Source organism: Zea mays, chromosome 9 (genome assembly GCF_902167145.1).
Source record: "Zea mays cultivar B73 chromosome 9, Zm-B73-REFERENCE-NAM-5.0, whole genome shotgun sequence".
Lineage (NCBI taxonomy): Eukaryota > Viridiplantae > Streptophyta > Magnoliopsida > Poales > Poaceae > Zea > Zea mays.
The window spans coordinates 114,284,275-114,297,509 of NC_050104.1; positions in this window are offsets into that span (position 1 = coordinate 114,284,275).

Here is a 13,235-nt window from a genome sequence, read left to right on the forward strand (position 1 = left end):
GTGGAGGCGTAGCACGTAGCGTAGGTGCTTCCCGAGGGGCGAGATGAAGAGCAGGCCTGCGCCTGCCCCTGTCTTCATCAGCAACCCGTCGAAAAACATGGTCCAGAGTTCCGGTTGGATCGGAGCTGTCGGGAGCTGGGTATCGACCCATTCAGCCACAAAGTCCGCCAAGACTTGGGACTTGATGGCCTTCCGAGGGGCGAACGAGATTGTCTCGCCCATGATTTCCACTGCCCACTTTGCAATCCTACCCGAGGCCTCTCGGCACTGGATAATCTCCCCCAGGGGGAAGGATGACACCACAGTCACTGGATGAGACTCGAAGTAGTGTCGCAACTTCCGTCGCGTCAGGATCACCGCATACAGTAGCTTCTGAATTTGTGGGTAGCGGATCTTGGTCTCGGACAGTACCTCACTGATGAAGTAGACTGGCCTCTGGACGGGTAATGCATGCCCCTCTTCTCGTCTCTCAACCACGATCGTGGCGCTGACCACCTGAGTGGTAGCGGCGACGTAGATCAAGAGGGCTTCTCCAGCAGCGAGAGGCCCCAAGATAGACGCGTTCGTGAGGAGCGCCTTCAGGTTCCCGAGGGCTTCCTCGGCCTCAGGGGTCCAAGTGAAGCACTCGGCCTTTCTTAAGAGGCGGTACAGAGGCAAGCCTCTTTCTCCGAGGCGCGAGATGAACCGGCTCAGAGCCGCAAGGCATCCCGTGACCCTCTGTACGCCTTTCAAGTCCTTGATGGGCCCCATGTTGGTGATGGCCGCGATTTTCTCCGAGTTGGCCTCGATGCCCCGCTCGGAGACGATGAACCCCAAGAGCATGCCTCGGGGGACTCCGAAGACACACTTCTCAGGATTGAGTTTTACACCTTTCGCCTTGAGACATCGGAATGTCGCTTCAAGGTCGGAAAGGAGGTCGGAGGCTTTCCTCGTCTTGACTACGATGTCATCGACGTAAGCCTCGACCGTTCGACCAATGTGTTCGCTGAACACGTGGTTCATGCACCTTTGGTATGTCGCACCCGCATTCCTCAAACCAAACGACATGGTAACATAGAAGTACATGCCGAATGGTGTGATGAAAGAAGTTGCGAGCTGGTCGAACTCTTTCATTCTGATTTGGTGATACCCTGAGTAGGCATCGAGGAAAGACAGGGTTTCGCACCCAGCAGTGGAATCCACGATTTGATCGATGCGAGGCAGAGGGTAGGGAACTTTTGGACATGCTTTGTTTAGACCAGTGTAGTCTACACACATCCGCCATTTCCCTCCTTTCTTTCTCACAAGCATAGGGTTGGCGAGCCATTCGGGATGGAATACCTCTTTGATGAACCCCGCCGCCATTAGCTTGTGGATCTCCTTGCCTATGGCTCTATGCTTTTCTTTGTCGAATCAGCGCAGAGGCTGCTTCATGAGTCGGGCTCCAGCTCGGATATCCAGCGAGTGCTTGGCGACATCCCTCGGTATGCCGGGCATGTCCGAGGGACTCCACGTGAAAACGTCGGCGTTTGCACGGAGAAAGTCGACGAGTACTGCTTCCTATTTGGGATCGAGCTCGGAGCCGATCCGGATCTGCTTGGAGGCGTCGTTGCTGGGGTCGAGAGGGACGGACTTAACCGTCTTCGCTGGCTCGAAGTTGCTGGCATGGCGCTTCACATCTGGCGCCTCCTTGGAGAGGCTCTCCAGGTCGGCGATGAGGGCCTCGGATTCAGCGAGGGCCTCGGCGTACTCCACGCACTCCACATCGCATTCGTACGCGTGTCGGTACGTGAGGCCGACGGTGATGAACCCGTTGGGGCCCGACATCTTGAGCTTGAGGTAGGTGTAGTTGGGGACGGCCATGAACTTGGCGTAGCATGGCCTCCCCAACACTGCGTGGTAGGTTCCTCGGAACCCGACCACCTCGAATGTGAGGGTTTCCCTTCGGAAGTTGGAGGGAGTCCCGAAGCAGACGGGTAGATCGAGTTGTCCGAGGGGCTGGACGCGTTTCCCGGGGATGATCCCGTGGAAAGGCGCCGCTCCTGCCCGAACCGAGGACAGATCGATCCGCAGGAGCCCGAGGGTCTCGGCGTAGATGATGTTGAGGCTGCTGCCTCCGTCCATGAGGACCTTGGTGAGCCTGACGTTGCCGATGACGGGGTCGACAACGAGCGGGTATTTCCCTGGACTCGGCACGCGGTCGGGGTGGTCGCCCTGGGCAAAGGTGATGGGCTTGTCGGACCAGTCTAGGTAGACTAGCGCCGCCACCTTTACCGAGCAGACCTCCCGACGCTCTTGCTTGCGGTTCCGAGCCGAGGCGTTCGCCACTTGCCCACCGTAGATCATGAAGCAGTCGTGGACCTCGGGGAACTCTCCTGCCTTGCGATCCTCCTTTTTATCGTCGTCGTGGGCCCTGCCACCTTATGCAGGTGGCCCGGCCTTGTGAAAGTGGCGCCGAAGCATGGCGCATTCCTCAAGGGTGTGCTTGACGGGCCCCTGATGATAGGGGCGCGGCTCCTTGAGCATCTTGTCGAAGAGATTGGCGCCTCTGGGAGGTTTCCGAGGGTTCTTGTACTCAGCGGCGGCGACAAGGTCCGCGTCGGCGGTGTCGCGTTTTGCTTGCGACTTCTTCTTGCCTTTCTTCTTGGTGCCGCGCTGAGTGGACGCCTCGGGGACATCTTCCGGCTGGCGGTCCTAGGGCTTCTTGTCCTTCCGGAAGATGGCCTCAACCGCCTCCTGGCCAGAGGCGAACTAGGTGGCGATGTCCATCAGCTTGCTCGCCCTGGTGGGGGTCTTGCGACCCAGCTTGCTCACCAGGTCGCGGCAGGTGGTGCCAGCGAGGAACGCTCTGATGACATCCGAGTCGGTGACGTTGGGCAGCTCGGTGCACTGCTTCGAGAATCGCCGGATGTAGTCCCGGAGAGACTCTCCCGGCTGCTGGCGGCAGCTTCGGAGATCCCAGGAGTTCCCAGGGTGGACGTACGTGCCCTGGAAGTTGCTGACGAAGGCTTGGACCAGGTCATCCCAGTTGGAGATCTGCCCCGGAGGCAAATGCTCCAGCCAGGCTCGAGCGGTGTCGGAGAGGAAAAAGGGGGAGGTTGCGGATGATGAGGTTGTCATCGTCCGTTCCACCCAGGTGGCAGGCCAGCCGGTAGTCCGCGAGCCACAGTTTCAGCCTCGTCTCCCCTGAGTACTTTGTGATAGTAGTCGGGGTTCGGAACCGGGTCAGGAACGGCGCCCGTCGTATGGCCCGGCTGAAAGCCTGCGGACCGGGTGGTTCGGGTGAGGGACTCCAATCCTCCCCGCTGTCGTAGCGCCCCCCACGCCTGGGGTGGTAGCCTCGGCGCACCTTCTCGTCGAGGTGGGCTCGACGACTGCGGTGATGGTGCTCGTTGCCGAGGCGACCCGGGGCCGCAGGCGCTGTGTTGCGCGTGCGCCCGGTGTGGACCGAGGCTTCCCGCATGAATCGGGAAGTCGCGACGCGATGCTCCGAGGGGTAGCCCTGCCTTCGGGAGGCAGAGCTTTCGGCCCGTCGGACCGCGGCATCCTCCAGGACATTCTTGAGCTCTCCCTGGATACGCCGCCCCTCGGTGGTTGATGGCTCCGGCATCGCGCGGAGAAGTATTGTCGCTGCAGCCAGGTTCTAGCCGACACCACTGGAAGCCGGTGGCGGCCTTGCTCTGACATCATCGGCGATGCGGTGCTGGATGCCCTGGGGTAGATGACGCGCTTCTCCGGCCGGAGGTTGGCCTGCCCATTCCTGCCCGATGTCCCGGCAGAACGGCTCAAGTGTTCCTGCTCCCTCGTCGAGCCTGGCCTGCATCTCGCGGATTTGCTCGAGCTGTGAGTCCTGACCCCCCGCAGGGACTGGGACCACAGCTAGCTCCCGAAGGATGTCAACGCGAGGCGCAGGCCTAGGGGGATCACCATTTTCCGATATATCAAGATGGTTGCCTTCGCTGGGACCCCCTAGATCGACGTGGAAACATTCACGACTCGGGCCGCAGTCCTCATCGCCGAAGCTGCGGCTACCGTCGGAACAATCGGAAAGGCAGTAGTCGCATGTGGTCATGAAGTCCCGCATGGCACTGGGGTTACCAAGTCCGGAGAAATCCCAACAAAAGTCGGGCTCGTCATCTTCCTCGGAACCCGAGGGCCCGTAGGTCGAGACGGCTGTCAGCCGGTCCCAGGGTGACCGCATACCGTACCCCGGAGGGTTTGGACTCGCCTATATGAGAGCGTCCACCGAAGCGAAGTCGCTTGGTGGGTCGAGGCTGAATTGAAAAGGCACGAGATGGGAATCGGTCGGTACCTTTTGGTCGACGGGCGGTGACGAAGTCACGTCAGGGGCAGACTGCACCGTCGTCTCAGGTACGAGGGTGATGCCCAGCAAGTCCTTTGCGAGCGTGCTGGCGTCGTCCGTTCGCTTGGAGTTGGCGTGTTGCGGGGAAACGGCGCTCGTCTTCATCTCAGACGCGAGGTCGATGCCCGACGTGTCCCCGGTTGGGGTGCCGGCGCCGTCGACTCGCTCAACAGCCGATGAGGTGCCGCCTCCTGCTTGGCCTTGGTTGCCCCGCCTCCTCCTCCGTCGGCAGGGGAGGCGACGGTACAAACCCGAATGTTGTTTTCCGCCACGTGGGGAAGACGTCGTTGATTCTGCCGCCGGCGGGCGGGTTGTCGGCCACCATTGTCGCTGCCACGCGGCGGGGGAAGGAGTATCATGTCGTAGCTGCCGTCGAGGGACATGAACTCAAGACTCCCGAAACGGAGCACCGTTCCGGGCTGGAAAGGTTGCTGGAGACTACCCATCTAGAGCTTGATGGGAAGTTGTTCGTCAACACGCAGCAGGCCCCTACCTGGCGCGCCAACTGTCGGCGTTTCGACCCCGAGGGGTCCCTGGACCGACGAGTAAATTGTCGCCGCGTGCCCCAGCCCAGATGGGTCAGCGCGAGACGGAGCGCGAAGGGGGGAAAAACTAGAGGGAGACATGCGTAAAAGGGGAAACCCGCGGCCTTCGTGTTTGTCCCGCGCCCAGGTCGGGTGCGCTTGCAGTAGGGGGTTACAAGCGTCCGCGCGGGAGGGAGCGATAGGCTTATGCGCGCGCCGTCCCGTCCTTCCCCGCGCGGCCAACCCTCTATAAGAGGGCCCTGGACCTTCCTTTTATAGGCGTAAGGAGAGGGTCCAGGTGTACAATGGGATATGTAGCAGTGTGCTAACGTGTCTAGCAGAGAGGAGCTAGTGCCCTAAGTACATGCCGTCGTGGCAGCCAGAGAGGTTTTGGCACCCTGTTCATAAGATGTCGTGGCTGTCGGAGGAACGCTGGAGCCTGGCGGAAGGACAACTGTCGGGGCTGTCGAGTCCTTGCTGACATCTCCTTGCTTCCGTAAGGGGGCTGAGAGCCACCGTCGTCATGGAGCACGGGGGGCGCCATCATTATTTGCTTTGCCAGGGCGAGCCAGATGGGACGCCGGTCTTGTTCCCTGTAGCCAGAGCTAGCTAGGGATAGGGCAATGATGGCCCCTCCTGCGACGTGGTTGGTCCGAGCCCTGGGTCGGGCGAGGCGGAGGCTCCTCCGAGGTCAAGGTCGAGTCTGTCTTCCGAGGTCGAGGTCGAGTCCGAGCCCCTGGGTCGGGCGAGCCGGAGACCGTCGGCTGAGGCCAGGGCCGAGTCCGAGCCCTGGGGTCGGGCGAGGCGGAGTTCGTCGTCTTTCGGGGCCGAGGCCGAGGCCGAGCCCTGGGGTCGGGCGAGGCGGAGACCGTCGGCTGAGGCCAGGGCCGAGTCCGAGCCCTGGGGTCGGGCGAGGCGGAGTTTGTCGTCTTCCGGGGCCAAGGCCGAGTCCGAGCCCTGGGGTCGGGCGAGGCGGAGTTCGTCGTCTTCCGGGGCCGAGCCGAGTCCGAGCCCTGGGGTCGGGCGAGGCGGAGTTCATAGTCTTCCGGGGCCGAGGCCGAGTCCGAGCCCTAGGGTCGGGCGAGGCGGAGTTCGTTGTCTCCGGGGCCGAGGCCGAGTCTGAGCCCTGGGGTCGAGCGAGGCGGAGTTCGTCATCTTCCGGGGCCGAGGCCGAGTCCGAGCCCTAGGGTCGGGTGAGCCGGAGTTTCCTATGGCGCCCGAGGCCAGACTTGGCTGCTGTCAGCCTCACTCTGTCGAGTGGCACAACAGTCGGAGCGGCGCAGGCGGCGCTGTCCACTTGTCAGGTCGGTCAGTGGAGCGGCGAAGTGATTGCGGTCACTTCGGCTCTGTCGACTGACAAGCGCGCGTCAGGATAAGGTGTCAGGCCATCCTTGCGTTAAATGCTCCTGCGATACGGTCGGTCGGTGTGGCAATTTGGCCAAGGTTGCTTCTTGGCGAAGGCTGGGCCTCGGGCGAGCCGAAGGTGTGTCCGTTGCTTGAGGGGCCCCTCGGGCGAGACGTAAATCCTCCGGGGTCGGCTGCCCTTGCCCGAGGCTGGGCTCGGGCGAGGCGAGATCGTGTCCCTTGAGCGTACTGAGCCTTGACTTAATCGCACTCAACAGGCCTTTGCAGCTTTGTGCTGATGGGGGTTACCAGCTGAGATTAGGAGTCTTGGGGGTACCCCTAATTATGGTCCCCGGGCGCCGGCGCCGTCGACTCGCTCGACAGCCGACGAGGTACCGCCTCCTGCTTGGCCATGTCTGCCCCACCTCCTCCTCCGTCGGCGGGGAAGGTGACTGTCACACCCGGTTTCAGAAGGCAAACCGAATGCGAACTATATGCGTGCCAGGACCAGAATTCACGTACACAGCGATTACATAAATGAACATCATCGCACAGTGCTCGAATAATAACATAAAAGAGTATTATCTTATTACATCACAGAGTCAGAGACATCCACATAGTCATCAACTTAACGGATAAATCAAAGTGCTAAGCGAAACACAGTAAAGATAAGGCCTTCACAGGCAGCTGACTGGGGGTTTGCCGCCAACCCACACCTAAAACTCGTCGTAGTCTTGGAACTCCTGGAAGTCTCCTTCCACGGCTTCGTCTTCTCCTGAGCAATGGTTGCAATGTGGACAACCTGGTGTTTTGTGGTAAAGCAAGGATGAGTACACATCAACGTACTCAGCAAATGCCCCGTTTGGCTGAAGTGGACTAGCTTTTATGTGGGGTTAGGCTTAAGCAGTTGCTTTTAGTTGGTTAGGTATTTATTGTTAGTAGAAGCAAGATTTTATCATAAAACCCAAGTTATAATCCCAAAAAGTACCTCCTCGGAGAGGAAATACTAGAATACATAATTAAAGTCACCATCATTAACCATCATCATTAAAGTCATCATCTGAGGTGTATCTGGAGTATCTCTAATCAAAGAGGATCCCAAGGCTGCTCCTAACTGTGAGCACGGCTGATATATCAGTTTCACAACCCTCTGCAGAGGTCGCACACTTTACCCATGAGTCATGATTCCCTTTCTGCCCGGGGAGAGCTAATCCCCATTGATCACTCCCTAGGTGGTCCGGCAGGGTATCACTGCGTAGCTGTTACAAAGATTCCCTAGAGGTCATAGCCGCCCGTTAGGTTTCTCCAGTTTGATAAACATAGTACCTCTCCCCGCAGGAGGCTGACTAACAAAAGCAAAACGAAAGAACCTCGGCACTCAGCCTCGGCAGAGCAAGCACTGTGCCTGGACCCCATTGACGGCACGACGGCGAAGCAACTACACCTCTAGTTCTTCCAATTAATTAGCTAAGGGCATCCCATTTCACCCTCATGGTTGCATTGTTATCTCGGGTGGTCTCTCAACGAACAGGTCCTTACGGAGAGGTACTCGGGAAACAGCCCGAGTCCCCTTAAATGCCACAAGTATATCACCATCGCATCCAGAATAAAAACATCGTATCATAAAGTAGTTCTCATCATGTTCGTTGATTAGAGTAAAGCACCAGCATAGAGCTAACCATAATAATCCGAAAGGTAAACAAGGATAAGGTAAATATAAAGCTAGTCAATCCTTAGGTTTCAATTAAGTAGTGCGGGACAGTGAATTATAAATAGATAGGACATAATGGGACAGAGGGCACTTGCCTTCACCAAGCTGCTGCTCAGGGACTTCTTCTGCAACTTCCTCGGGAAACACAGACTGCCCGTTGTCTACGCAAAGCAATCATTCATTCTATACACTTGGGAAATAACAAAAAAAACAATATACCAAACATGTGCAGCAGAGAGATCACAGGTTCAAAATAGAAAAGGATTGATTGGCAATATGGTGTTCCCTAGGTCTAGGGTAGATGACTATACTAAGTGATCCATTATCCACTAACCAGGTCTATGTCACTATCATATTGTTCAGATAAAGTTAGTTTAGTGGTGGGGTTAATCATTATATGGTGTTAAGTCTATAAACTTAAGTGCTCCAACTTTTACTAAAGTCTACTATCTTTACTTTATTTCAATTAGGGTTCCAATAACATTACTTTTACACTAAAGATCAGCTATTAATTGGGACATAAAAACAGCAGGGAAACATTGTTTAAAACAGGTAGATAAAAATATTATGAACATTTTGCAATTTGAAGCACCTAATTTGGGGTTCATATGACAAAGTTATGAATTTTACAAGATTAGGGATTAAAAATACTCTTTAAATGCTTATTCCTGATTAAATAAAAGGTCCGAGGACCTAACTGCGAAATTCTAGGGACGGCGGGTTAATTTGCAGAAAACCGGGGGTCTCTTTAAGAAGTTTGCGCGGAGGCGCGAGTGGCTGACAGGCGGGGCCGCGTGGGCAGAGCTCGGGCGCGGGCGGCTGACAGGCGGGGCCCGGCGACAGGAAGGCGGGGTGCGGGGGGGGGGGGGGGGGGGGGGGGCGGCTCTGGGCCGTCAGATTCCAGGCGGACGACCAAGATTAGGCTCGGGTTATTTAATAAGGGACCGTCCGATCTGAGATGGACGGCGGGGATCGGGCGGCCAGCTTCGGTCCTCTTCTCCGGCCAGCAGAGGTGGCGGCGCCCGTACCCGCGGCAGGGGAGCTCGCCGGAGGCAAGGGGCGCGGGGGCTCCGCGGGTCTTAGGGCGACCGGGATGGTCTGGTAGATTGGGGAAGGTGTGGGGGACCTACTGGCGGGGTCTAAATCGCGGTAGGGACACCGGAGGGTGGCGACCCACGGCGAGATGGCTCGGCAGCGGCGCCAACCGACTCCGACGAGAAATTAGGCGCAGCAGGGAGCAATGGAGGGAAAAGGAGAGGGCAGGGGAGGTTCCTTACCTCAAGGCGTACCCCAGAGACCTCTCGATGGCGGTGAAGCGCGACGACGGCTCGGTTCAACGGTGGCGGACAACGGCGGCTGCGTGGAGGACGGCGGGTGAGCGCGGGCAGAGAAAATCAGGGAGGGAGAGGAGAAATTGGAGCGTGTCCCGAGTTGCGGACGTCGAGGCCAAGCTCACCGTGGCCGAGGGCACGGCGGGGCTCCGACGTCGACGGGGAAACGGGCTCGGGACGGTGGCTCCTCTCTGGCGTGCAAATGAGGGAAGGAGAGGGTGAGCGGGGCTCTGGGGCTCAAGTGGCCGAGGGCGGGGCGGTTGCGAGCTCTACGCGCGACGTGGGCGTGGAGTCCTCGGTGCGCGCAGCTCGGGAGGGCGGTTACGCGGGGAAGAGGGAGCTGACAGAGGGGGCCCGCGAGCAGAGAGAGCGAGGGAGCGGGCGCACGAGCGGGGAAAGCGGCCGCGCTGACAGGGCGGGCCCGCCAGGACAGAGAGAGGAAGGGGGTAAAGGGCGCGCGCGCGGGATGGGCCGACTGGGCCGAAGGGCCGAGGGGAACAGGGGGTGCGGGCCACTTTTCCCTTTTCTTTTATTTTAGCAATTGTTTTCCCTTTTCTTTTTATTTACTACATTTGGTTCAATTCCAAATATGCCACAAATTCAAATTAGCACCCTCAAGCATATGCATCAAACAAAAGTGAAGTTTAGGGTTCAACATGATGCAACATTTCATACTCCCTTGGAGTTTAGCCTACTAGATTATAATTACACATAAAAAATAGCCACTCTTCTTCTATAGAAAAGAGAAAGAGGAGATTGGGAAAGGTGTGAAGAGAGGAGTAACACCTGAATTTGTGAATATGAGCAAAGAAATTTTATACCCCAAATTCAGGGGGTTACAAACCTATCCCCCTTAAAAGAATCTCGCCCCGGGATTCAAGGTTGGTCAGCAAAGAGTTCAGGGTATTTGGCTTTCAGATCATCTTCTCGTTCCCAGGTTGCTTCTTCCTCCGAGTGGTGACCCCACCTAACTTTGCACATTCTGATGGTGTTCCTCCGGGTGACTCTGTCTGCAAACTCCAGAATCTGCGTTGGCTTCTCTATGTATGTCAGATCCTCTTGGACCTCCAAGTCCTCCACTGGCAACTGTTCTTCTAGTACTCGCAGACACTTCTTCAATTGCGACACGTGGAACACATTGTGCACTGCCGACAAACTTTCTGGTAGGTTGAGCTGGTAGGCCACTTCTCCACGCTTTGCTTGAATCTGATATGGTCCAACGTACCGGGGTGCTAACTTGCCCTTGACTCTGAACCTTCTGACTCCTCTGATAGGCGACACCTTCAAATAGACGTAATCTCCCACTTCAAAGCTCAATTCTCTTCTCCTTCTGTCAGCATAGCTTCGCTGCCTTAATTGTGCTATCTTCAGATTCTCCCGAACCATTTTGATATTCTCTTCGGCTTCAAGCAAAATGTCGGGGCCAAACACCTGTCTCTCTCCAGGCTGGTCCCAATGCAGCGGAGTCCTACAACTCCGTCCATAGAGCGCCTAAAACGGTGACATCTTCAAGCTGGCCTAGTAACTATTGTTGTAGGAGAATTCTGCATAAGGTAACCTTTTGTCCCACCCTGACTTGTCTTGCAACGCACAGGCTCTCAACATATCTTCTAGGATCTTATTGGTTCTTTCAGTCTGACCGTCTGTCTGCGGGTGATAAGCCGAGCTGAAGTTCAAATGCGTGCCCAAAGCTTCTTGTAGCTGCTGCCAAAAATGAGAGGTGAACTGTGTTCCTCGATCTGACACTATCTTCTTCGGCACACCATGAAGGCAGACTATCCGGGACATGTATAACTCAGCTAATGTTGCTCCGGTGTATGTTGTCTTCACAGGTATGAAATGGGCCACCTTTGTTAAGCGGTCCACAACCACCCAGATGGAATCATAGTCGGCCCGAGTACGAGGCAGCCAACTATAAAATCCATCCCGATCTCATCCCACTTCCACTGAGGAATTTGCAATGGCTGCAACAGTCCGGCGGGCCTCTCATGCTCTGCTTTGGTTCTTTGACAGCTATCACAGATGGCGACATATTCTGCGATTTCTCTTTTCATGCCATACCACCAAAACCTCCTTTTTAAATCCTGATACATCTTTTCACTTCCATGGTGTATGGAGTAGGCTATCTCATGAGCTTCCTTGAGGATCAGCTCCCGAATAGGTTTGATGTCGGGAACACACAGTCGGTCCTTGAACCATATTACTCCCTCTTCATCCTCTCGAAAGTCTTTGCCTCTTCCTTCTAAGATCAGTTGCCGGATCTTGTTGATGTTTTCATCATCCTTCTGCCCTTCTTTGATCTCCCGCTCTAGGGTGGGCTCTAATTCCACCGTTACTCCTTGTGTACTGTTCAGAAAACCGAGACTCAGTCTGTCGAACTCCTTGGCTAACTCATATGACATTGGGTACGTGGCCATCATATTGACTTGACTCTTCCTACTCAGAGCATCTGCAACAACATTGGCTTTGCCTGGATGGTAATGTATCTCCAACTCGTAGTCCTTGATCAATTCCAACCATCTTCGCTGCCTCATGTTTAACTCTGACTGGGTGAATATGTATTTCAGACTTTTATGATCTGTGTAGATGTCGCACTTCTGCCCATACAGGTAATGTCTCCATGTCTTTAAAGCATGAACCACTGCTGCCAACTCCAGGTCGTGTGTGGGATAATTTCTCTCATGGATCTTCAGCTGTCGAGATGAGTACGCTACAACTCTTCCTTCTTGCATTAGCACACACCCCAATCTGGTGTAGGAAGCATCGTAGTATACCAAGAATGGCTTGTGAACGTCAGGCAGAACTAACACAGGTGCTGTAGTCAATCTATTCTTCAGTTCTTCAAATGCCTCTTGGCACTTTTGGGTCCACTTAAACTCGACTTTCTTCGTTAGCAACGCTGTCATTGGTCTAGCAATCTTTGAAAAGCCTTCGATGAAACGCCTATAGTATCCGGCCATTCCAATGAAACTCTTGATTCCACGAACATCCTTCGGTGTTTTCTAGTTCAGAATGTCTGCTACTTTCTTTGGATCCACCGCTAACCCATCTTGGTTTATGATGTAACCCAAAAACAAGACTTCATGAATCCAGAACTCGCATTTACTCAGCTTGGCATACAACTGATGCTCTCGTAGCCTTTGCAATACCATCTTCAAATGCTCCACATGTTCTTCCTCACTCTAAGAATATATGAGAATATCATCGATGAATACTACCACAAACTTGTCTAGGTAGTCCATGAACACACTGTTCATCAGATACATAAAGAAGGCTGGTGCGTTTGTCAGACCAAAGGACATAACTGTATACTCATATAACCCATACTTGGTGATGAATGCTGTCTTCGGTATGTCTGAGGGTCGGATTCTGAGTTGATGGTAACCTGATCTCAGATCTATCTTCAAGAATACGCTGGCACCTCTGAGCTGGTCAAACAGATCTTCTATCCTTGGCAGGGGGTACTTGTTCTTAATGGTGACTTCATTCAGAGCTCTGTAATCTATGCACATCCTTTTGATACCATCTTTCTTCTCTACAAACAATACTGGAGCGGCCCAAGGCGAGGTACTTGGTCTGATGTAACCCTTTTCTAACAGCTCATCTATCTGCTTCTTGAGTTCCACCAATTCTGGTCCAGACACTCGATAGGCTCTTTTAGAAATGGGGGCGGTACTAGGGATAAGCTCTATGGCAAATTCAACTTTTCTCTCGGGTGGCATGCCCGTTAGTTCCTCGGGAAACACATCTGGAAAGTCTGATACAACCCTGATGGCCTCGAGCGGGTTGGCCTCCTTGCTATCAACCGAAATCTGGTGACAATCACCTTTAGCTGTTTTAGGAATTCTTAGCTCAGCCACTACCTCCTCTCCGGATGGGGACTTCAATGTTACGGTCCTCTTGTCACAACTAACGTTTGCTTCATACTTCATTAACCAATTCATCCCTAGGATGACATCTACCCCAGGGGTGTTTATTACTAT